This window comes from Pinus tabuliformis, chromosome 6 (assembly GCF_031772625.1).
Source record: "Pinus tabuliformis cultivar Carrire ecotype Pingquan chromosome 6, CPIR1, whole genome shotgun sequence".
Lineage (NCBI taxonomy): Eukaryota > Viridiplantae > Streptophyta > Pinopsida > Pinales > Pinaceae > Pinus > Pinus tabuliformis.
The window spans coordinates 1,210,042,339-1,210,067,012 of NC_142292.1; positions in this window are offsets into that span (position 1 = coordinate 1,210,042,339).

Below are 24,674 nucleotides of genomic sequence, written 5' to 3' on the forward strand. Positions count from 1 at the left end.
ACATAGTTTCTTCCTGTGACACCACCATGTGCTTCAGCCAAAATACTTTTTCTTTCATGCTCAGGGATATATCTATGCAATATTTTATTAGGGTCCATTTTATACAAATGTCCAACAGTTAAAGAAAAATCTGCAGCTCTGCATATGACTTCTTTCTTCTGTTGAGTTGTATACTCCTAAAGGGCTACTCCGACAAACAAAAAGTAGATGATATCAACAAAATGATCATTAACAAATCATACTACAAAAATTTGTGCATCGGGCAGTCCTTCTTGAATATTTGTTGGTTCTTCGCCATTCTCAATTCTAGACAAGTGATCTGGCCTGACGTTCAATTGTCCTGGCTTAACTATTACCTCAAAATCGTACCCTTGGAATAGTAATAGCCACTTGCTGATATCCCCCCCCCCAACACAGGTTTTTTCACCAGGTACTTTAGCACAGAATGGTCCATCAACATCTTGAAGTGCATGCATAATAAGATTGTTTGAATTTTTGTAGCACGTACACCATATCCAAGCCTGCTCTCTCTATTGTGGAGTAATTACTTTATACCTTAGATAACTTTCAACTTACAAATGCGATGGGGTGATCAAAATCCCCTTCACCTGGCTGAACTAAGGCAGCCCCAAAATCTATGCACGACACATCTACATGGACGTGAAATTCCTTCTTCCAATCCGAAAACACCAGAATTAGCAGAGTGACCATTTTTTTCCTTTAAGAGGTTGAGGCTTGTCTAACATGCATCGTCCCAACAAAAGGTAACATCTTTCTTTAGTAACTTTTCCATCGACATAGTAATCTGCACGTAAGCCTTTATGAACTTTTGATAGTAGCCAATATGTCCTAAAGTCATGCATAACTTCTTTATGTTCCTTGGTGAATCTAAATTGATGATAACATCAATTTTGGCAGGGTCCACCATCAACCCTTGTTTGAAAAAAAACATGTCCAAATAATATTCCATACAATACACAAAAAATGCACTTCTTCATATTCAATGAGATCTGATATTTTTTGTAGGTATCTAACATCAATCGCGGACTCAAAACATGCTTTTTTACCAGTCCAAAGACTATCTATTAATCAAAGTAAACCTCCAGAAATTTGTGGATGAATTCCTTAAATGTTGTGACGACCACCCTAGAGAATATTGTAGGGGCATTGTTCAACCCAAACAATATGACTATATACTAAAACAATCCCCATTCAGTAGAAAAAGTGGTCTTACTTCTATCCTCCGGCACGATCTTGATCTAATGGTTCCTTGAAAACCCATCTGTGAAGGAGTAGGCCTCCTATCCTCCAACATTCTCTAAAAATTCATCAGTAAATGGTGTTGGGAACGGGTCATGCACGCATGCATCGCTCAACTTTCTTAAATCAACACTAATTCTTATTTCTTCCTTAGTCTTATTCTCATGTACTACCATTGGGCTTACCCATTTGAATTCTTCCACAGGTTCAATTATTCCAACTATGAGCATATTATCAAGCTCTTGCTTCACCTTTTCCTTGTATTTGGGGTTTAGTCTATACGGTCGTTGTTTTATCAGCTTCACATTTGGCTTCAAAGTGATCTTCATTATGCCTAGATCGCCTATAATGCATTTCATCTCACAAAACTTCATTGGAAATAGATCCTGGTACTCATGTAGTAATTCAGCAACCTTACCATCTATATCCTCATTCCAATAATCACTGATGCCTGCAAACTTCAGCTCCGCATCTGAGCCTATATTGACTTGCTTCGTCTTCACAGGTTGTGATATGTTAGGTATCTCAACATTTGGTCTCACAAACATGCATTGTCCTTCCGATTCAGGGATGTTGGTGTTTCACAGATCCTCCTCACCTTCTTCCATGGTTATATGATAGCATTCTAAAGCATGTTGAAACTACGCATTCCAGTCAGGCTGTACCCAACTCATAGGCTCTTTCAGTGTCTGAAATTTTTTTTCTTTGATCTCCTACAGTGCATCATATATACACTAAAACCCATCTTTGAAACTAAACATTAGTAGGAAGCTTTCCTTCATATCATACCAGTTAGTGGTTCCATGGCGCATCTCCCTTTCTAGATGCCAATTCATTGGTATTACATCCAAAGTATAATAAAAATATGTGTACCCACTCTAGTTGAGGTTCTTCACCCCATGCTTTAGCCCAATGAGAGAAATTTTCTTGAGGATCATCCTTAGCATTATATTTCTCGACAAGCCTTGTGTTTGCATAGCCAAACCTGAGCCTCATCAATCGATGTTACTCTCTCCAATCTCCTATATTATCTTTATGTGTACCCCACCATCGCGGAAGCATAACCCTCAAAGCTATATCCAAGGCCTACAATCGTTGTTCTTCTGATACATCCCTTTCAAAATCATCAATAAATAAACTAACATCACCTATCCCATCATAATATGGAAAATTACGTACCTCGGTGGATATACAATGAAGATATTTTGTTAGTCTATTATAGCACATAGTAGAAACTTCATGCAACAAGTTTTACCAGTTCTCCAATTCTTCATCCGAGTCTACATGACATGAACTATACTTCTCCCAACTTATCCTCCCATATGTGGTGGGGTTGATCAAATCCTCATCTCATGTAGTTAATTATAGATGTGGTCATCATCATCACTGTATTCTTTGCGGACGAGTTTTGTATATCGCACTCCTTCAGAGGGATCTAAAGGAACAATGACCCTAGTACCGTTCTTTTCAAACACAATACTGCTTCTCTTCAAATTGATTGTTGCATCCAAATTGAAATCCCAATCAAGTCTAAGTAACACTGGATATGGATTGCTATCATCCATAATTTCAATAACTTCAAAGTCTGCTACTATGGTTGCTCCTTCAATATCTACAGCAACTCCATGCAATCGACCCAATGGGATGGTTTTCTGTTGATTGGCCATGCGCAGCTGACTCGATGACCATTATAATTTGGGTTGCCCCATTTGCTCCCAAGTCAAGAATTACCTAATCCATTTCGAACTCACCTTTCTACGCAATTAATTGCATCTCTTGGCCAATTCTTTTCTTATTTATGTTTACCTTGTTTACTGTGCACTAAGCAAGCTGTGACTTTTCATTACCAACACATTTATCATTTACCAACACATTTATCCCTTAGAAAATTCATATATGTCTGCAGAAAGGACTTCAAAATGGTTGGATCAGGGTTCTTCATCGTGGTAGTGACTTCAGACTTATTCTTTCATGGCACTAGTTGCGTACGTGTCCTTGATGTTGAGGTTACCGGGTCCATGAAACTCTTCTTTTCTTCCATGAAGGTTTATTTCTCCCTCCGCATATTGAACCCAATACTCTTCTCTCCATCCTTTCTAACCCATGCATCCACCACAGGATTTTCATCCTCTATTTTATCTTCTCTTGTAGCTACACCACTTTGTGTCACTATATTAATGCTTAGATCATCCTCACGTAGTTCAGGTCTCATCATTTGTAAATTTTGTGCAGGTTGTTGATTCTTATTTTCCTGAATCTTATCCATTAAAATAGGGAATCCTCCATCACATGGTCAAACTTTCTACAATACTGACAGGAAGGGTGAGTGGGGTTCTAACAATCCTACGCAAATTTTCCAAATTCACCATAGTTATAGCATATGATCTCACCCCAACCTCATTCAATGCCCCTTCCTCGACCACATCCTTGACCTTGAAATCCTCCATGGGCCGTAGGTGAACCATGATCTTCCTGCAAGCGACCTTTAGCTTGCATCCTATATTCCAAAGTTCGATCCATCATCAAATCATAGTTGCGACAATCCTTCTCGTCATGTCCTACTGATTGATAGAAGTTACAAAATAATTTCCTTGCCGATTTAACATATTTCTGTAACAAATAACAATGATTAGTCAGGTGCTGGCCTACAACTCAACAAATAGTACACCAGACAATCGATCCAATACTTGGTCGAAAACTAGGCTCTAGATTCAAGGGGTTGGGACCTCCGGTAGCCACATAATCATGATAAATAGGGCACTGCTCCGTATAGTGACCCTCCACTTTACATTTTGTATACCAAACTTCTGAGCACATCTCAGACCAAGATTCCTTTCCTTTCTCCAAATCTTGCAACTCCATATGCAAGCTTGCTAATAGGGACTATATATCCTGAACCCCTATGCGAGTATCTTGTATCAGAGAAGCTTCCAAGTTCATCATGATTTCTAATGCTTCTGCCTACGTCCTAGTATTTTGTCATGATAATCATGATAATCTAAGATGTGGCAATAACACAACTATATACCACTCTTTGTGTTGTTCATTAGAGATATTGAAGTTGAATTGTCTTAATAAGAATTTTAACCTCTAATATACATCCCAAGCAGTTTCATTGACTACTTGCTTAATTTATTTTATTTACGTAATGCATTGTGACTGCAACTTGGGCTTCTTGAACTCTACGTTTAATGTGTTCTTTGTCGCAGCTAGTGAAGTAGTTGGGTTTGTCGTACTATACTTTATATACCATGACAATGCTTTGTCCTGCAGTGCTGTGACAAGTTGCGCTTTCTCCATATCATTGTCATTGATATGCTGTGCTTTCCACATAGCTTCTGTGACAAGCCAAAATTGGTCAGGATCCTCTGATCCCTCACCCTTAAAAATAAACATCTTCACCACGTTAGCCATGTTAAATGGTGGAGGTGGAGGTGGAGGTGAAGTTGGAGGTGTAGATGTATGAGGTGGAGGTAAAGGTGGAGATGGAGTGGTTGGATGGTGAATCCCAGAAGTGCTTTGATTCCCTGAGTGCGACACACCTTTAAGTGTACTAGTGTTTCTCCTTTCTTCTTCACTTTCTAATTCACCCAATAATGGACTATATTCACCCTCAACAAATTTATCAAGGTATATTTTGAACCTTTTTCCGCTTCGTGTAGATCTAATCTGGATTCTTTTAAACATTAATTCATAGGTAGTAAACCCTTTTCACATAACATCATCTTAATCCAAAGCTTTAAATAATCCAGGTACTTACCTCGTGGACCTCTAAAAAATCAACGTTCAACTTCACTGTAGAATACTGATGTGTCAATCACGAATTCAATAATAAAGCCTCTTAGAGTACTATTGAACCAATAGTCAACAACTCTTGTGACCTTATTTTCAGTCTTCTTAAGTCGCTTAATGAGATATGGGGTCCACACAATAGGATCGTTGTGTTTCCAACAGGGTTCTTTTGCGGCTAGTTTTGAAAGCCAGTCGTGCAACTCGTTAGTGAATTATGTGAAAAAGATATTGTGTTGTTCTATATAGTAATACCTCTGTAACCACCTTTCCATTGACTGGCGCAACTTTATATTTTCCTGTGCTACAAATTTGTGCAACTTCAAATCTACCCAATCTTGGATCTATTTTTTAGTCAGTTGCCATATCACACATCCCTCAGATAGTTCTCGGTCCTGGTAATAGAACCATTTGTTGGATTGAGGGACTTAGACCTAGGTTCAGAGTTAACTGCTCTAACCAACAAAACCCTATACTACCAGCCCTTTCATCAATGATCTGCATAGTGGAGACTACAGTCTCACCCGAGGCAATATTGGGGGATGCTAGAACTAGGTTTCTGCATCAGGAGGGACTATGCAATGTGGTTGTATGGTTTATTTTAGTTTAGTTCTTAATCCGACCTTTGGGAACCGTTAAACTTATTGTTAAGTTGTAGATATTTTTCTTATTTAACAGACTTGCAAGTTGTGCATAACTAATATAACATGCATTATTCATCATATAAAACAATATTTGAACCTTCGTAATGCAATTACAGAAGAAATATACAAAAGTGAACCATAGTCAAGCAGAAACACAGAAACTACATGAACATATAAAAATACATGAATCTATTCCAAATTCTTCTTTGTTATTTCAAATCTTCACTGTTACAATATTTCTGACCTTACACACACATCTATAGGGGTTTACGCACACAACTGTAGACTTTCCAAGGTTTCTACACACACAGGTGCAGGAGCCTTCCCCTTTGCCTGGATACTGAAATATATCACAATTATATACTCAGATCATATCATAACATCATTATTCCCTTTATTTGACTCACTAATACATCCCTTTATATATCTTTTACCCTTACAATACCATGGTCTACAAACCATGGGCGGAGCTCAAAATAGCTGAACTTATCCCATACCTTTACAAAGTAAGGGGCTTTGACCAGCCCTAAAGCCCCTTTGACTCCTAGAACTCTTCCAAAATCATGCTCCGCTCCTCAAAATTTTGAGACTTTACATGACTTAGACAAAACTTGGACCTAGGGGACCCCTTTCCAAAAATACATCTAGTCTAGAGTGGGATGAAATACATTTTTACATTGCGAAAAATAAAGATTGGATGAATGTATGGATTGAATGATGCAAAAAAGATAATAATTTTAGGTTATCATGGTATGGTGTGCCTTCATTGGTCAAAGAATCTCAACATAGTGGAGATACAAATCTTACACAAAGGGAAATCTTTTTAACATATGGTTTAAAAGATTATCAGTCAAGCATCCCGTACTAAGTTTTTTTACAATTATATTGATGCATATGGTGTGTTTTTTTCTTAACTTTCAAATTTTGCAAGTATAAATATGCATGCTTATCAATTGACAATGAATTTTTATGTGTTTGATGTATTACAGTTGAAACACCACAGCAAAATGTGGTGCAATGGTTGCAAATTTTGCATCAAAGGGTTGGATGAAAAGATGAAATTTTTTGATAGTGGGATAACTACAGTATTTCAAGTTATCAGTTTTTCCTCTAGAGGTGATAGACATCCAAAACTCCCTAAGAATAGATATTGTGAGTTTTTGTATGATATAATTGAGTGTGACTTTGAATCCTTCAAAATATTTTTGTTCGATGTCAAATGGTTTATGCCACGAATCCATGAATGTGACCCTGATAGAATTGTTATTAAGCATGCTAACAGATTTATTGTTGTTGATACAAGGAATATTGAGCCAAGATCAAAGCGATATGTTCTGCCAAGCCAATGTGAATAGGTATTTTATGTAGAAGTTCCAGGTAAAGTGGGTTGGTCATATGTTGTTAGATATGCTCACAATGGAAGGCACATAAAGTATAATGTAGTAGAAGAAGATGAAATTGAAGAAGAAGATATGCAGAGGATCTAGGGGTTGATGCAGCGTCACATGAAGATGTCGAATAATTTCAAGGAATATATGTTAATTGAGAAAATATTAATTTGGATGAACTATATGATATTGACATTTTATTAGACGAAGAAATTGAAGAAATTGAACCAGATGTAGAAGAGCATGTTCCAAATGATGCTATAGAAGATGATGATGATGTTGATATGGTGGATCCATTGTACATGAATTATGAACTAGATGATACATATGATGAGATGGATGAGGAAGAAGAACAATGATATCAAAATGTTGAAAAGTGTGAGGTATGTATTTATATGTTTTCAGTTGGTTTGTTCTCTTTCATTCACCTTAAATTTTTAATTTGCTAGTTTTTATGTTTGAATGTTACTGTGTTTCTTTCAAATATATTATAGTAGATAGATTGGAAATGGGGAATTGAGAGTGATGTGAGGTGGGGAGGGGCCACATGAGCTTCCAAATTCATGTGGCTGGACTTGTTAAGTAGATAGTATATTTTTCTTAAAAGAAAGAGAAGCTCATTTACATTTATGTCATAATTTCCAATTTTCACTTTAATGGTTTATTAAGTAGACGTACCAGATGAGTTGGAAGATGGGTTAACTAGGTGACATAGTGGTAGGGAAGACATGCAAAGTAAGGTTGGCTCATGACTACCCATGAATTGAGTTCCCACCAAGGTGTATTATAATGATTTTTAGAAAAATGACTAAATTAATGATTAGGTTTTAAAAGCCAATTTATAATTGATTAATTATGCAACATGAATGTACAAATAAATGATAATAATTTGTTGTCATTGAAGAGCTAATGATTTTTGTTGACCGATTTGCATAGCAGGGTGAACACCCATGCCCTAGACACACTCGCATGAATGTGGAGCGCCTGGGTGCCCTTAGGGGCGCCGCGAGCTAGGCATGCTAGGATGCCCGCCCGGTAGGGGCGCCCATGCAATGAGTTGGTGGGTTGAATCGACTTGGCAAGGGGTGCCTACATAAAGAAGTAAGGTTGGCTTGTGACTGCCCATGTACAAAGTTCTCACCAAGGGGTCTCATAATGATTTTTAAAAATTTGACTAAAGTAATGTTTGTGTGTTAAAATTTGATTTATAATTGATTGATTATGCAACATGGTAGTAACAAATTATAATATTTTGTTGTAATTGATGAGCGAATGAAGGCGGGGTGTCGCGTGCTAGACATGCCAGGGGGTTTGACACCCATGGGGGCGTCATGTGCTTGGCACACCAAGGTACCCAAAACCCATGGGGGTGTCACATACTAGGCATGCCAGGGCACTCGACACCCATGGGGGCATCACGTTGATCCAGAATTATGAAGGAAAAAAACTGAATATGGATATAAACATAAACACAAAGATGTAGTAGAAATAAATTCTCATTCACTAATATCAAAGAACTGAAATATGCTTACATACAAAATGGAAATAAACTAGCTCGGGCGATGATAGCTTATCTTTAAGAAGAGATGTGGTGGCTACGTACCTCTAAACTTTGTTACAATGAGGCTAAAGAGAATTTTTTTTATTGAACAATAAATAGAATCCTTATTCAACCAAAACCGTAACCCTAGGAGATGGAACGCCAAGAGTTTGTGGGCCCCGTTGGGAAGCTAACTTCCTAGGGTCATAAGTTGGTCACGTGATCTCCATTTTGCACGTGCGATACCTCGTTAGAAAGGTCTATCCGAGTACTAAAATATTGTGGCATGCCCCTACCTATGACTACGATCCTACTGTGGACCTCAAAAAAACATCATTTAGGGGCTCAAAACAACTCTGAAAGTTTAGGACCCGAAAAACTACTAAAAATAGTAAATTGTGTTATAATCAAGGAAACTGATAAAACTAACTGGAGGTCCAGGTGGAATAAGCGAGTGGACACCAATATCCACCTGGATCATTCCTCCCCCCTTAGGAATAAATGGCCCCCATTTCATGCAAAGCCTCCATGAGGTGAGGAAATTTCTGTTGAATCTAGTCTCTGGCGAGCCACTTGCCGTGGTGAAGGAGTTGGTCTGCTTTGATAAATTGATATAGATGGATCCTTTGCTAGAAAGTATTCTTGATTTGTGTGTCCCTGAAATTATCAGTTTTGGCCTTTTCAATATATTTTGGTTGATATTTGTTGGTGTCAGCTACTCAACAACATTTTATGTGTCGAACAATGGGTGTAAGTATGGCCATGGTCGGTCCAGATTAAATATTGGTTTCAAGAAAAAGAATAGTGGAATGTTGAGCTAGAAATCATTTTCCCCTACAACCTTCATGATGGTGTAAGGACCATATCGAAGTGGGTGAAGCTTGTGGTGGGCCCAAATGAAGCGCTCCTTCTACAAATCTAACCAAACTTTGTCACCCCCTTGGAACTTGTGTCCCACTCGATGTTGATCTCAACAATCTTTGTACTTAGAGTTTGCTTTATCCAATACATCATTGAATTGCTAGTGGATGTGTTGAATGCTATCAATGAAGTTGTTAGCTCTATTAGCTTCGAATTGAACATGAGCCGAATCTTCTTGAGTAGTTGCAAGTGGTATGGGAACATCAATGGGACATAGTGGCTGGAATCTCAATCCCACCTGAAAGGGGTTGTGGCCAATTGAGTTGTGGAGATCTTTATTGTATCTATGCTAGACATAGGGGAGGATTTCATCCCATATATGTGGATTCTTCGAGTTATACATGTGCAAGATGTGCACGATCATCTTGTTGACGACCTTTCTATGCATCAGTTTGGGGGTGGAAGGTTGTAGAATTAGTGAGTTTGGTATCCAACAATGACTAGAGGCTTGACCATAATGTACTTAGGAACCTGTTGTTGATCTGATATAATAGAATGTGGGTTCCCAAATTGTACCTAGACTCATTCAAATAATATTTTTGTGGTGTCTTCTATTTTGATGTTCTTCTTACAGGCCACTAGAATGACCATCTTAGAGAACCTATCGATGACCATGAAAACATAGTCATTTCCATGCTTGGTAGAAGGAAGGCCCAACATGTAATCCATGGAGATGGATTCCCACGGCTTGCTAGGAGTAGAAAGAAGAGTATAAAAACCTTGATTCTTGATTATAGGTTTGGTAATGGCATAGGAAATGTAGGATCTGATGTACTTTCCAACATCCTATTGAAGGTTTGGACAATAAAAATACTTATGTAGCATTTCCACTGTCTTTTATAACACAAAATATCCAACGACCCGACTATAGTGCACCTCCAAAATCATTTTGGCACACTTGATTGAAGGAACACAGAGGTGTCCTAGATAGCATAATAATGTGTCCTGGAGTTGAAAGTCTATAACTTTCTTACCTTCTAGGAGAATCTAGTACGTGGTGTTGAATTTTGGATCACTCTTATAAAGATGCACCCATCCTGAAGTCTCATGTCCACAAGAGTCAAGCATAGTGGTTAGCATCATAATCGGTGGTCGAATGAGGTAGTCTGTAACATTATTGGTGTTTTCGTTTGTGTACTTAACGTTCAAATGGAATTTTTGGAGATATGTGGACCATTTTTCATGGAAATCATTTTGAAACTTTCCTTATGTTTGTATGAAATTCAAGGGTCAATGGTTTGTGTGGATGACCATTTCCTTCCTTAGAATGTAATGTTTCCATATTCAACAAGCTTGCATAATGGAATACATCTCTTTTTCCTAGGTGGGATACTTTCAGACTATATCTAAAAGTGTCTCACTGTGATATGCCATCGGATGCCCCTAATGGGTAGGAACTACACCAAAAACATAGTCAAGGCATTTGCCTCAATTTCAAATGGTTTCTGCAAGTCTGGTAATGTGAGCACTAGTGTAGAGAAGAGGTGACGCTACATCTTGGAAAATGCCTTCTATTTGGATTCAAACCAAAGGAAATTTTATTTCGCTCCTCCCTTGGTGACTTAACACAATGGCTAAGTGATATGAAAGAATCCAAACATGAACCTATGATAGAAATTGGGAAGACTAAGAAAGCCACAGAGTTATGTTAGAGTGGTTGGGGCTAGCCTAGATCGAATAACTTGTAGCTTGTTTGGGTCCACATGCACACCCCACTCATCAATGATGTACCCCATATATTGAACCTGGGTCATACCAAAAGTGAATTTCTCCAAATTGGCACACAATTTGTGTTGTCGCAAGGTTTGGAGGACCCATCGAATATGGTGTATGTTCTCTTCCCAAATTTGGCTGAAGATTAGGATGTCATCTAGATATACTACCACGAATGAGTTGGTGAAGAGTTGTAAGATGTTGTTCAACAACCACATGAAGGTTTTTGGGCATTCATCAACTCAAAATGCATGACCAACCCTTTAAAAGTGCCCTCCTTGGACTTGAACGCAGACTTCCACACATCAAAGGGTTTGATTCGTACTTGGTGATAACTAGACATCAAGTCAATCTTGTTGAAATATTTAGCCCCTTGATTTGGTCGAGATGGTCATCAATTTGTGGGATTGGATAACTATTCTTGACAATGATCTTATTCAACTCCTCATAGTCAATACAGAGCCTCCAGGTTCCATTCTTATTTTATACCAACATGATCGATCTCCCACAGGGTGATGAACTTGGCTTGATGTGGCCTTTCTGCAATAACTCCTGAATCTTCCTCTTGATTTTGTCATTCTTCATAATAGAGCGTCGGTAGATTGGTCCATTGGGTAGTAGTGTGCTATAGGTCAGATCAATGGAGTGCTTGACCTGATAGTGTATCGGTACCCCTGTGGTTGAGGTGAAGATGTCACTATATTCCTCCATGATTTTGTCTTTCTATTACTGCCATGCGAAGGATCCCTGCCTGGAGGTTGTTGATGTGGCCACAATCTTCCTCTTGCTCTGAGGGAGAATCATAAGGAAGACACATTTCTCGTTCTGGGAAATGATATTACTACATTCTTTAATAGAGATCTAAGAAAAGTTGGTAGCCGATGCTACCTCTAACATCTTGTACAATCTCTGACCCAAAGTAATAATAACATAATGAGGTCTAGATTCATATACAACATGATGCTTCCATAGGTATGGTTTCCCTACTAAAACATCACTGACTTCTAGAGGGGAAAAATCGCACAATACCTCATGTTGGGATCTGAATATGTCATATCATTCAGTGTATAAAGTCTCAATTCATAAGTCGTATTCTCACATTGATGACACTTTCCATAACCATTATACCACCAACTTTCACTTAATGTACCTCTTTCACCTTGTGGTTAATTATGATGGATTTCTTATTTTTTTAATTGTTAAATGTGCTTTTAACATGGTTTTATCAATGACAGTTTAATAATGTGGTTATGTGGCCAAGAAGCATGTTTGAATATGAAAAAATATATTTCTCTACCAACTTAGCGACAATTTGGTAGTTCACTTGGTTCGGTAGTAGTTCAACAATTCGGTACTTAATTCTGCACTTGCACGAATGGAGGGAAAAATTCAAAATTATAAAATATGTTTTCTTTTATCTAGCATGGTAAATTAGGTGCCACATGGGCCAAATATTCTAGTACAGTTCTTTTAATATACCCAGCTCACAATTGTGGGATCCTAACACATGATTTAAGCTACAATAAAAAGTAGGTAACAATTTTTAAACTGCCATATTTTTCCTCGATTTACGTACATATGGTGGACAATATCATGAATCCTACAAATGGATTTTTACAAAACATATCAGTTTAGTGTATCTCAAACCATTTGCCAAAATTCATTACCGTTTAAAAGTTATAGTTGGTTCTTCGAAGCAGTTTTGTACAAAATTTCCACAAAACCCAGATTGGCAAAAGTATTCATATAGTCAACTTCATGAACTATGTCTGAGGCCATGGAATTGAATATGGAAATTACAAGAGAGGTTTTTATTTATAATATGGAAAATTAGACTCTGCAGAAACTTTTTTCCAAACTACATCATGGCCGAGAAGATATGGTTGTTTCTTTAACATCAATTTGTATAAAATTGCAAAAAAAAAAAAACCATATTTATGAGATTTTCCTCTACAATTGTAATTTTTTTTTGAGTTTATGGGATTGGATCTTATCCTTACCCACTAGTTTTAGTGTATAAATAAGACCTCACGGGTCTAAGGAAGGGGATAATGAGTTTGTAATTGAATATTTTGTGAGGGAGAAAAATCATCATTTGGAATTCTTTGTAAATTGTAGTTTTGTTGAAGGTTAATAAAAGTCATAGTTGATTATTCACTAAGTTTTTGAAGAATTTAATCTTGTGAGTTCTTAGCTACCTTGTTGGTGTCAGAAAGGGCCCAGTGATCCACTTTGATAAGCTATTGTACATGATTAGTTTAGATTTCTTGTTTTTGTACTTGTTCTATTATGTATGCTAATATAGTTTTCTTATTTGGTACCTATGTTATAGTCAAGTTCATACAGTCAAAGTAGAGTGTTGAATGTGTATGGTTATTTGTATTTTTATATATGTGATGAAGTGATTCTTTTATCTGATTGATCTTGTGTGAGTTTAATAGGTGTGAGGTGCACCAAGTTTCTTACGCCATTACAAGCAACCTTTTTTAGGGTAGTTTTATAGATTTATTGAGATTTGTTTATTGAATTTATAGAATTGTTTCTTTTCCAATCCCTTGCAAAATTTCTTTGAGATTTATGTTTCAAGTGTGTTTCTACAGGAGCCATTCAAGGTTCCATATTTCGTACTTCATGAGATCGTAAATGGAAATTCTTTAAATGATTTAGTTAATTTCCAAAAACAAAGTAGTTTCTAGATTGTGTGTTATTAATTTTAATTTCTTTCCTTGAGTATTGTTATTTAGTTTTGAAGGGCGTGTGAAGAATAGAATAGTGATATTTCATTTTATATTGTGATTGAAGATACCTTTGAACCTATTCTACATCTAAGAATGTGACTAGTGCTTGGTTTATTTAATTGATTTAGAATAAAATTTCCTTTCAAGCTTTTAAGTTTGTTTTGCATTATCAATTAGATTAACTTAGGCTCTAATCCTTCATTTCCTGTGGTTTCATCTCTAAGTCTTACAACACTGGATTGATAATTAAATTTTGGAATTAGAATACATATAATTTCGTCAAAATTTTTGGCGTCGTTGTTGGGGAGGTGCTAAAAGGATTAGAGCATAGTTTCTTTCACAAGTTTTCTGTGTGATCTTAGTTGTAGTGAAACTAGAGGGTGGAGAACGAAGGTAAGACATGAGTGAAGAGCCACACATCCACTTTAGTTTGGGGTCGCTCCAAACTCTGGTCGTCTATAATTGACTTTCTAGTTTCTTTTTAATATGCGTAGAATTAAAGGTAGGATCCAAAGCCTAATTTTCCTTTCCTTTTCTTTTCAAGTGTATTTTCTTTTAGATTGATTCATGAAAAGAAGAGAATCCCAAATTGTGTGAATAGATAACTTGGTGAAAACAGGATCCTAGTAGAATGGTGGCACTTATAGTACATGATTAGTTTTATTGCATTTGTTTTAAGTGTGTTTTCTTATTATTTATTTAGGATATTAATAAAAACTCCATAAACTAATCAATGTGCATGACAACGATTAGCAACTAGCAAAGAAGTATTCAATGATGGTCAATATTTTGGGAGCTCTCTCTCAAATAATTGCAGCAATTGGGATCTCTACTTCTCAGGAAGAACAAATCTTGACAATATTCAAGAAATTATCTTTCTCCTTAGGAGTGATAGAAGAACAACAAATCCATGAACCACATCCACAGGAATATCTTCACCCTTGCAATCTTGTCGAAGAAACTAAAGAATCATGGACCACATCTAATGGAGAGAAACCATTAGAAACTAAGATTGAAGAATTTTCAACATGCCTATCTATGGATCCTCTAAGCACACAAGAGGATAGTCATCTCATAATAGAAGATCTGCATGGCATGGTAAAGGAGGATATGCTAAATGAGCCAAATAAATAGGTAAACCAAGAGCATTTTGATTTTGTTGAAAGTTGGTTTCGAACAACTATAAGACCATATATGTCCTTCATTCTTCCTTACTTCTTGACATCATCATTAAAACACATTGTTCTTCATGCTCAGGGATGCATTGAAGATTATATTTTAAACTTGAGTATGAATTAATTTTTATACTTGTTACACACATGGTTACATTGGAAATACTCCTATACTTGAGGAGACAAATTTATTTTTTCTTAGGTAAAGTAGGATAATAAATAAATAAATAATGTAGCATACTATAGTTATTTTAGTTATAAAATATAGTGCAACATCTTTTTCATTTCTTGTATATGTGGGAATGTTAACAGTTAAAAAGGAAACTATTTGAAAATGAGAGATCTATGTTCCTATAGTAGATTTTTATTGAGGCTTCTTTCAACTACATATTGTTTTACCACTTAATCTTATTTCAAACAACAACATGGTTCAGCTATTACATTTCTTTCCCACTTATTATTTATTTTAGTTAGATTTGTTTCTAATTTTTCTTTTCAATAAAGTAAGCTATGAATATCATGTTTGGAATTTTATGTGAAGGTAATCTTTAGTTTGGATGCTTGAAATCAAAATGATTGCATTGCAACATTATCCGATACTGCATACCAACTGTTTGGTACCATATTTCAGCAAAACAATACCCAGAATTTTAATTTACAAAATTTCAGTCCTCAATTAAGTACTTAGATCGGTACTGGTGCCCAGAATTTCAATTTCCATAGTTTTGGTATTCAATTCGGTACCAGTACCCAAAATTTTGGTACCAATTTTCTATTTTGCAAGACAAAACCAGATTCAATGTTTCATTTGGGATGCTTAAATACTGGAAGAATACTGGTACTCAAAGAGTGGAAAAGGCATCTTCATCAATGAAATGGAACACTTAGGGGAGTATTTGATGATATATTTCTTTTTCCTTAAGTTGATAAAAATGATGCATTCATCATTAAGACTGTTGTTTCACAAAGATGATTGAATAAGCAATCCTTTTCATAAAAGTTTAATTGAATGATAATTCCAAACTATTCATAGCTGAGATACCTTTTTTGCTTTGGAATTTCATTTTTCTTATTCACATAGATTTCTGATTATAAATACAAAATAGTTGCTGAAAGTTTAGTTACCAAAACATACTAAGGGGATCATAACAAAGTTAAGAGCTCCATACAGCAATACCAATGAAAAGAAACTCAACTTGAACACTATAACCATAACAAAAAAGCATGATCTTCGAGCATCTTTATTAAGAATTGCAAGAGAGTTGATGAAGTCTCTGTTCATAGTGGAACACTACTTTAAAAGTGAAAGAATATAAGAAAAATATGACTGGTGGGAATTTAGGTGCCTTTTGGTTATTCTTTGGTCATCCTCATCCATCTCACATTAAAAAAATGGCTCATTCATGCAATGTCCTTTGAGTACCTATAAGTACCTTATGTGTCCAAGACATTATGAAGGTAATATAATTCACTCTAAATGGTGTCATCCTATGCGTTTAAGGGGCTTTATGAAGTCCCTCCCCCATATACCAACTGTAAAACCAATATCGATAATATAAACCTAAAATGGTATGAAACATGGGACTAGAGCCTTCAGTGTAAAATAGGTTTAAGAGGTTAACCCATCAAGGCTATGGATGCCTACTGGAAATGAGTACCGACCTAAGATACCACTAGGCAAACCCATTGGGGCCATGGATTCTCACAGGAAGTGGGGCATTCTACCTAAAGAAGTGACTGTAACCAAACCAAGGATTTTTTTTCTACACGTATGATGGTTACTCTATAGTGTTAAAATAAAAGAACCATGCGTGGATGAAGTCAAGGGTAAAAATGAACTCCAATTTAAGGTAACCTTGAGTCCTCTATCATTGTTTTTTCATACTATATCTAAGATTTAATTACCGTAGAAGTGGGACCTATGATCACAGAGAATTAATCGAACTCAACTGTAAATCTTATCTCTAGTACCTAGATAACTATAAGACTTTGGGATTTGGTTAGTAATAACTAATTTTTAATGGTTCATCATTTGTTGCGATCATAAAAAAGCCTCTTACCTACAAATAAGGAGAACCCCTTAAATTTATAGAAGGATTATCTTCTTGAGCATAAAACTATTAAGAATTGATGAAACCGTGCGTAATGAGTGATTTGGAATTTCTTTTATGATTGTGTTAGTTTTCCATCATTTTAATAAATCTGAGGTGACCATTTTTTGTTTAGTATTCATCTCATTAGTTCCATTTTTTTGCTTTTTAGGTTCCTTTGTATTAGAGCCATCTCAGAAGCCCTCCTCACTTCTTCATTACCTCACATTATTTTCAGGAGGACATGCAAAACCTCAGGAATGGGGGAGTGGTTGTTGGAAAAATTTCAACATATTTAGTTCATTCTCTTTAGCTTCCTTCAATAGATCATATTGGCCCTCATCAACCCTGCCTCTTCCATATCATTCCAGACTCTCAAAGTTACTGTACCTCATCCTCAACTTCATACAACTTCCATTGCAACCTGTGATACAAATCAAAATTCAGAAGGTATACTTGAGGTAAAACATGTTTAAAGGCTCTTTAACTCATTAAAATGTAAGGAAGATTGATGATTAACCACTTTCTATTCCATAAATCTCTACTTTTCTTAAACCACCATTAAACCCCCCATTTCGAAATCAATCACTGCATATTTTAGTAAGCCCATAAGAATGAAAAAGTATCATGGTACATGAATAAAGCTACATCTATAGTGTCTTCTCCTTGTACATCATAAATCATTCGCAACATCATCATCTAAATTCTTTCAATAGGAGGATGAAGTCATTGTTGTTTATTTAAGAAAAGAACCGCAAAGTGAGTAATGGTCTTACAAAGTTTCCAGCCCTTATCCTAATCGTTACCTTATATCATCCACCATCCCTTCCTAGTCCATATTTTATTTTTCCTCAATTTTTTCTACCTTGTTGTGAAACATATCAAGTCTATGATGGTATGCTAGTTCACCTTTAATCACCTGCACCAAGAAACAATGTCATAGGCGAGGATTTTGTTTGCATGAGGGCATGCAAAATCATAGGCATGGGGGAATGTTGCGATATGAATATGTCATATCATTTAGTATATAAAGTCTCTATTCATAATTCGTATTCTCCCATTTTGAAACTTTCCATAACAATTATACCACCAACATCCACTAAATGTACCTCTTTCACCTTGTGGTTAATTATGATGGATTTCTTATATTTTTAATGGTTAAATCTATTTTTAACGTGGTTTTATCAATGGCAGTTTACTAATGTGTTTATGGGGCCAATAAGCATGTTAGAATATGAAAATTTCTATTTCTCTACCATCTTAGTAACAATTTGGCAATTCACTTGGTTCGTTACCAGTTCAGCGGTTCGGTACTTAATTCTGCACTTGCACGAATGGAGGGAAAAAATTCAAAATTATAAAATATGTTTTTCTTTTCTCTAGCATGATAAATTAGGTGCCACATGGGCCTAATATGCTGGTACAAGCCTTGGAATATACCCATATCACACGTGTGGGATCCTAGCACATGATTTAAGCTACAATAAAAAATAGGTAACATTTTTTAAATTGCCATTTTTTTCCTCAATTTACATGCATATGGTGGAGAATATCATGAATCAGAGAAATGGGGTTTTTCATAACATATCATTTTAATTGTATGTCAAACCGCTTCCCAAAATTGAATACCATTTAAAAGTTACAACTGGTTCTTTGAAGTTGTTTTGTACAAAATTTCTGTAAAACCCAGATTGGCAAAAGTATTCAAACAGTCAACTTCATACATGATTTCTGAGGCCATGGAATCGATAATGGAAATTCCAAGATGGCTTTTGTTAATAATATGGAAAATTAGACTTCATAGAAACATATTTCCAAAATACGTCATGGTCGAGAAGATATGGTTGTTTCTTTAACACTAATTTGTATAAAATTGCAAAAAAAACAAGATTTTTGAGATTTTCCTCTAAAGTTGTAAATTTGTTTTTTGAGTTTATGGGATTGGATCTTATCCTTACCCACTAGTTTTAGTGTATAAATAAGACCTCATAGGTCTAACAAAGGGGATAATGAGTTTGTAATTAAATATTTTGTGAGGGATAGGAATCATCGTTTGGAATTCTTTGTAAATTGTATTTTTGTTGAGGGTTAATAAAACTTTGAGTTGATGATTCACTAAGGTTTTGAAGCATTTAAGCCTTTGATTTGTTAGATACCTTGTTGGTGCCATAAAGGACCCATTGATCCAGCTTGGTAAGTTATTATACATGATTAGTTTAGATTTTTTGTTTTTTTAGTTGTTCTATTATGTATGTTAATATAGTTTTTTGATTTGTTACCTATGTTATAGTGAAGTTCATACAGTGCAAGAAGAGTGTTGAATGTGTGATTTGAAATTCACCCTTGAGTGATCTCAATTAAAGATTTATTAAATGAATGAATGTATTACAGACTCATGTGATGGTGTGTGTCTATGTTATTTTAGGCAACAGATCGATTAGATTGCAAAATACACAAACACTGGAAATATGGAAAACAACAAAGAAACACAGTAAGAAAATACAAGAACACAACAAATTAATAAGGAGTTCACCCTATCCTCTAGGGCTACGTCTCCGGTCCAACTTTCAGTGGTGGCCTTCTTTTATTGTGTCTTTAAAGTAGAGAATTACAATGAGGAGCTCAATATGAGTCTCCTGAAACAAAATTGCTTGGCAGGGTGGTTCTTGGATTCCCCAACCCAATAGAGTGCACAGACTCTTTTCCTTACTAGCTCTTAACCTCTCTAGTCTTTAGTGGAAGGAGCTCAATGTGGTACTAAGTTCAATGACAGATCCTCTCAGGGATGGCTTCATGCTACCTTATGCTGCAGGTCAGCTCGGCTCTTTGTCTTTCTTCTCTTTGCTTTACTGTCTCTTCATTCTCTGTCTTTTTCTTCTTCTTTCTTTGGTTCTTCCTCTCAGTGTTCTCTCCCAGTGTCTTCTTTTTTGTGTGTTCATGCCTTAAAGCCATTCTGGCTCATGACTGCTTGCTTCCTCTTCCATCCCCCGTCAGATCGCCTACTGCTACTCACTTGGAGTTCCCTGTCTCTGCGTCTTCATCAGTGGCTCACAGGGAGTGGCCACTTGTCCTCATATGAACTACACTAGCTTTGCCTCATCGGTTCGATTCTTCGGTTACATCAGGAAATGACTCGTCTGCCACCTCAGCAGTCAAATTGGACCTCAAATCCTTATACATCATGGCTCAATCCCCTGTTAAATCTGGTTCTTTCATCGGGTGCAATCTCAGCCGTTAGATTTGGAGCCCCCAGATCCATCGCCATTTGCGCATTTCACGTGGTTGACTTGCTCGACCATTAGCGCATGATGAGTGGTGGTTTTCTCTCTCCTCCGCCTGCCACACATCAGGCGCTGAGTGGAATCACTTGTTTTTCTCCAAATCTGCTTACCGCCCAAGGGTGCCTGCGATAAATACCGCTGGTTTTGGAGTGCGGGTCCCGCCTTTAGCCTTTAGCACTTTTCCCCATGGTTTTCTTGGCTTCCATGTGACCGAGTTCTCGGGGCCCTTCCTTCTGGAGGGGTTTTTCCCAGTGATGTGTGATGCATCAGAAACTACCTCCTTTTCCTGATCCAGGCTTCCAAGGTGCTAGTTTCGCCTCCTACGTGGTCTCCTTGGGCCTCAATCAACGCCCTTTGTTCGAGGTCCTTGTCGTTCCTCACTGGTTTCCAACTCCCACTGTTTAGAGGTTTTCCTAATCACTCTATTGTTACTAGGAAAACTAGTGTCTATTTAGAACTACTAGTCCCACTAAGATGGGTAGCTATCTTAGAAACAAACAAACTAAAGTTATTTGTATTTTCCTTTATGGGAGATAGATGAGAAAGAAGCAAAGAGTACCAACCTCAGTCTTTCACTTGGCTTCTTGCTTGTTTCGTTTCCCCTTTGACGGAATCTCGCCACTACTTCCTTACTTGTCCCGCTTCAAACAACACCTGTAGAATCGCAACAACATAATACCATCAAAGCATAGAGATCTATCACTGTAAACAATATAGGATCAGATATATATTGACCATACAAATGCATATATCAACACAACATTCAGAGATACACAAGAATATGGAGGAGAACTCAAATAGCTTTATTGATAAAAGTAGTATAAGAGAGGATTACAACCACTTGGTCTGACCCATTGCCATCCTCCTAGCTTGAAAGCCCTCTTCACCTCATACAAAGCAAGATCACCCAACAATGTCTTCAAAGAGAAACCAACAACACTTCTTTGCAAATTACCAAATTCCAACCTTTGGATCTATGGGATGAGGGATCCATATATAGATATTTGTAGGGGGTGAGTCAGCTTCTGGGATTTTGATTAGTGTCATCTCTCTGATATTTCTTGGTCCCACTTGGAGATTTCATGATCTCTTACTAATCCTTGGGTGAATTCAGGGAGGCATGTGTTAAATGAGCAGCTTCTAGAAGATTCTCAGGGTTTCCACCTAGAAAACTGCTTGTGTCATTTGTCTGCTCTTGCTCATCACACCCTACAGAAGGGCTTTCCAGTATGCATCACACTTTTTTCATGTGGCAGGTGAGATGCATCGCACCCTTAGCACTGGGCAGTTTGTATGGTCTTGCTTTGACCAATTCTGAGTGGTTTTTCATGGAGAACTTCTGGGAGATGATGCAATCAGCTGAACTTGATCCTTTAGGGTATGAAACAACACTTTTAGGGACTTAGAAGCCCTTGGTTTATGGACATATGTGATTGGGGTTGCAGTGCCCAAATATGTCTATAACAGTTGCTCCCTAAAGCATGAGGTTGTAAATCTTTTGATGTCGGGTGAAATGCTTTATAATGAGGATCCGAGGTTTTTCGAATTGGAAGGTGACCTGCAATAAGATACAATACAATACATTATCTTCATAATATTTTCATGATCTAGCTAAGGTGGGCATTCCCATGCTCAACTTGATAAATTCATTTTCATGTACATAGGACAGATAACTATCTGTGTGCAGACTGATGATTCTGGTAGAGCCATCATCCCTTAGTTTGTATGATTATCTATGCAGCAATGATGTACATTTGATGTCTTTATTTTCCTGAATATATCGCAGCCCGAATGGATGAAACTAGATCTTGGGTCTTGAAAACTCGTTCAATCTTCGCCTGAAAGTACAAGTCGATCCATGTGAAAAGATGTTCTGATGTCAAACATGGAAGGACATCACCTGATTACCAGCCAATGATGTAAGCTATTAACAGGTGCGAGAGGAATCACTAATGATGATGATGACCCTCAAGGTATTGCAGTACAATTCAGGTGGTGTGAATACATGAGTTGATGTCGAACACCATGCAAAATATTTCGGTTGAAGGCCATTAATGTAAACCTGTCGCCGGAAGTGAGAAACTTGCCATTGAGGCATGCAAGCTTCAAAGTACTGAAAGGGTTGTTCCTAGGTTAGCTTCTTGGATAATGAGTTGATATCGACAAGAAGTGACCCGTCGTAGGAGGGCATTGATGGATCCCACATCTATGACACGGAATGGAGCAAATGATTTTGTAGAGGTGAAAACGATCTGATGATACAAGGTTCAGGGTGACGGTCATGAAAGAATGAAGCGTGAAGGTATTGTAGCGGATGAGACACAAGCTAGGTAGGTGAATTCTCTGAGCAACTTCTCTTGAACATATCGGCGACACTAAAATGGATTGGTAGCGTTAACCCCAAAAGTGGATGGTATGGTGGACCAATGGTGATATTACCGGTGAATGGAATAACCGAACCCGACTCAATCATGGTCATGGAGTGAAAGTGTCATGTTCAAGAGCGACCTGCTACCAATAAAGTTTCTTCAAGTTTTCTTCGCAATTTTCCCCAGTCATTTCTGACTAGTACCTCTTTATTTTTGTCAAGCTTGAGGAGGATAACATATGCTTGTTCTATAATTTTCCCTTCAGGCAAACCTATCGCTATGTTTTAACGAGCCTAGCGACAGTGAAACTCGCTCTTCTCTGAATGGACAAGTTTGTCGCTATTGTTTTAATGAGGTTAACGACAAGGATAACTCGGTCCTTTTCAATTTTAGAGAGTCTGAAAAGAGATGGAAAGGAAACTCCAATAACCCTTTTTCGTAGTATAATCCCTTAGGTCCAAAAAAGTATAAAACAATTTGAAAGGGATGACTTTTCGATAGTTTTAACGAGCTGAATAAGACAAACACTCGATCTTTTTATGCAATAATCCCTCAGGTCCAAAAATATTAAAATCTAGAGGAGGGATGGCACTTCCAATCACTTTAACAAGTTGGAGAGGCCAATTGCTCGGCAATCTTTTCATATTTTATGAGTTAGATGAAAAGAGCTTAAAGGAGACTCGTTTTTGAGGAACGAGTGATATTTCGGGTAGTAGCTGGTTCTAGGTGAGGGTTGGAACTTTCTAATCATGGCTTTGTTAAGAAGATGGCTAACAAAATCACTCATCGCTGTTGTTCCTCAAAAGGGGTAAACAATCAAATGGAGGCGTATGATCAGCTAAAACAGAGTGGAGGTGATAGTAAGAACAAGACCAAGGCTCAAAAGCTGATGATAATGCGTTCACAATGGTTATTTACCGAAGGTAGGTTCATTTTTTGATGAGCTTAAACTCTGATGGAAGATATGCTCATTGCTAGGTTTAATTTTTAACGAGCTTGAACTTTGCATAAAACTGCTTGTGCCAGTCGTATAATAAGGATGTCCCATCGATAGGTTCATTTTTTAGGGAGCTTGTACCATTCGAAATTATGCTCCGACTCTTTTTATTATGTAAGCTAGGAGTGACCAATCCTACGAGTTTAAATGGTTTAAGAACCTACAAACTAATAAAATAAATGGTCACTTTTCACTTTCACGCAAAAAGGTTTGCATGCCCCTAGGTATAGCGAAGTAGAGTTTCCCAGGTTACCCCTCAATTTGCAGACAAAACATTTGTTCTATCAAGAAGGGCATACCTTCTGACAGAGGTATCTTATTCCGGTCTAATCCCATTTTCCTAAATAGATGGGTGTGTCAGACTAGTCATATATCCCCCACGGAAACCTACCCTATACCTGAAGTTTGAAGCAGACCAGGGTGCATGACCCTGGGTTTTAGTCACAACCACCGAATCACTCGCATTCCTCAGGTGGACGGGCTAGAGATTGATGAGACATTCCTTGTGCAAAAAGACCTATTAGGGATGGCATTTGACTATTAGCTATGTGTGAACCAGGGAATGAAAGCTGGTCTACGAGCTGGACCACTCTTCCTTCATGCGGAAAACACATCACTCGAAAGAGTGAGGAAACAATAGCTCCCATGCTATAAATGTAGTCATGCTCAAGGAGTAGATTATAATCTAAAGTTCCTTGGACTACCGTTACATTTAGATAAACAGTTTCTCTTCCCAAAGTTATAGGCAAACTTGGAAGGATCCCTAATGATC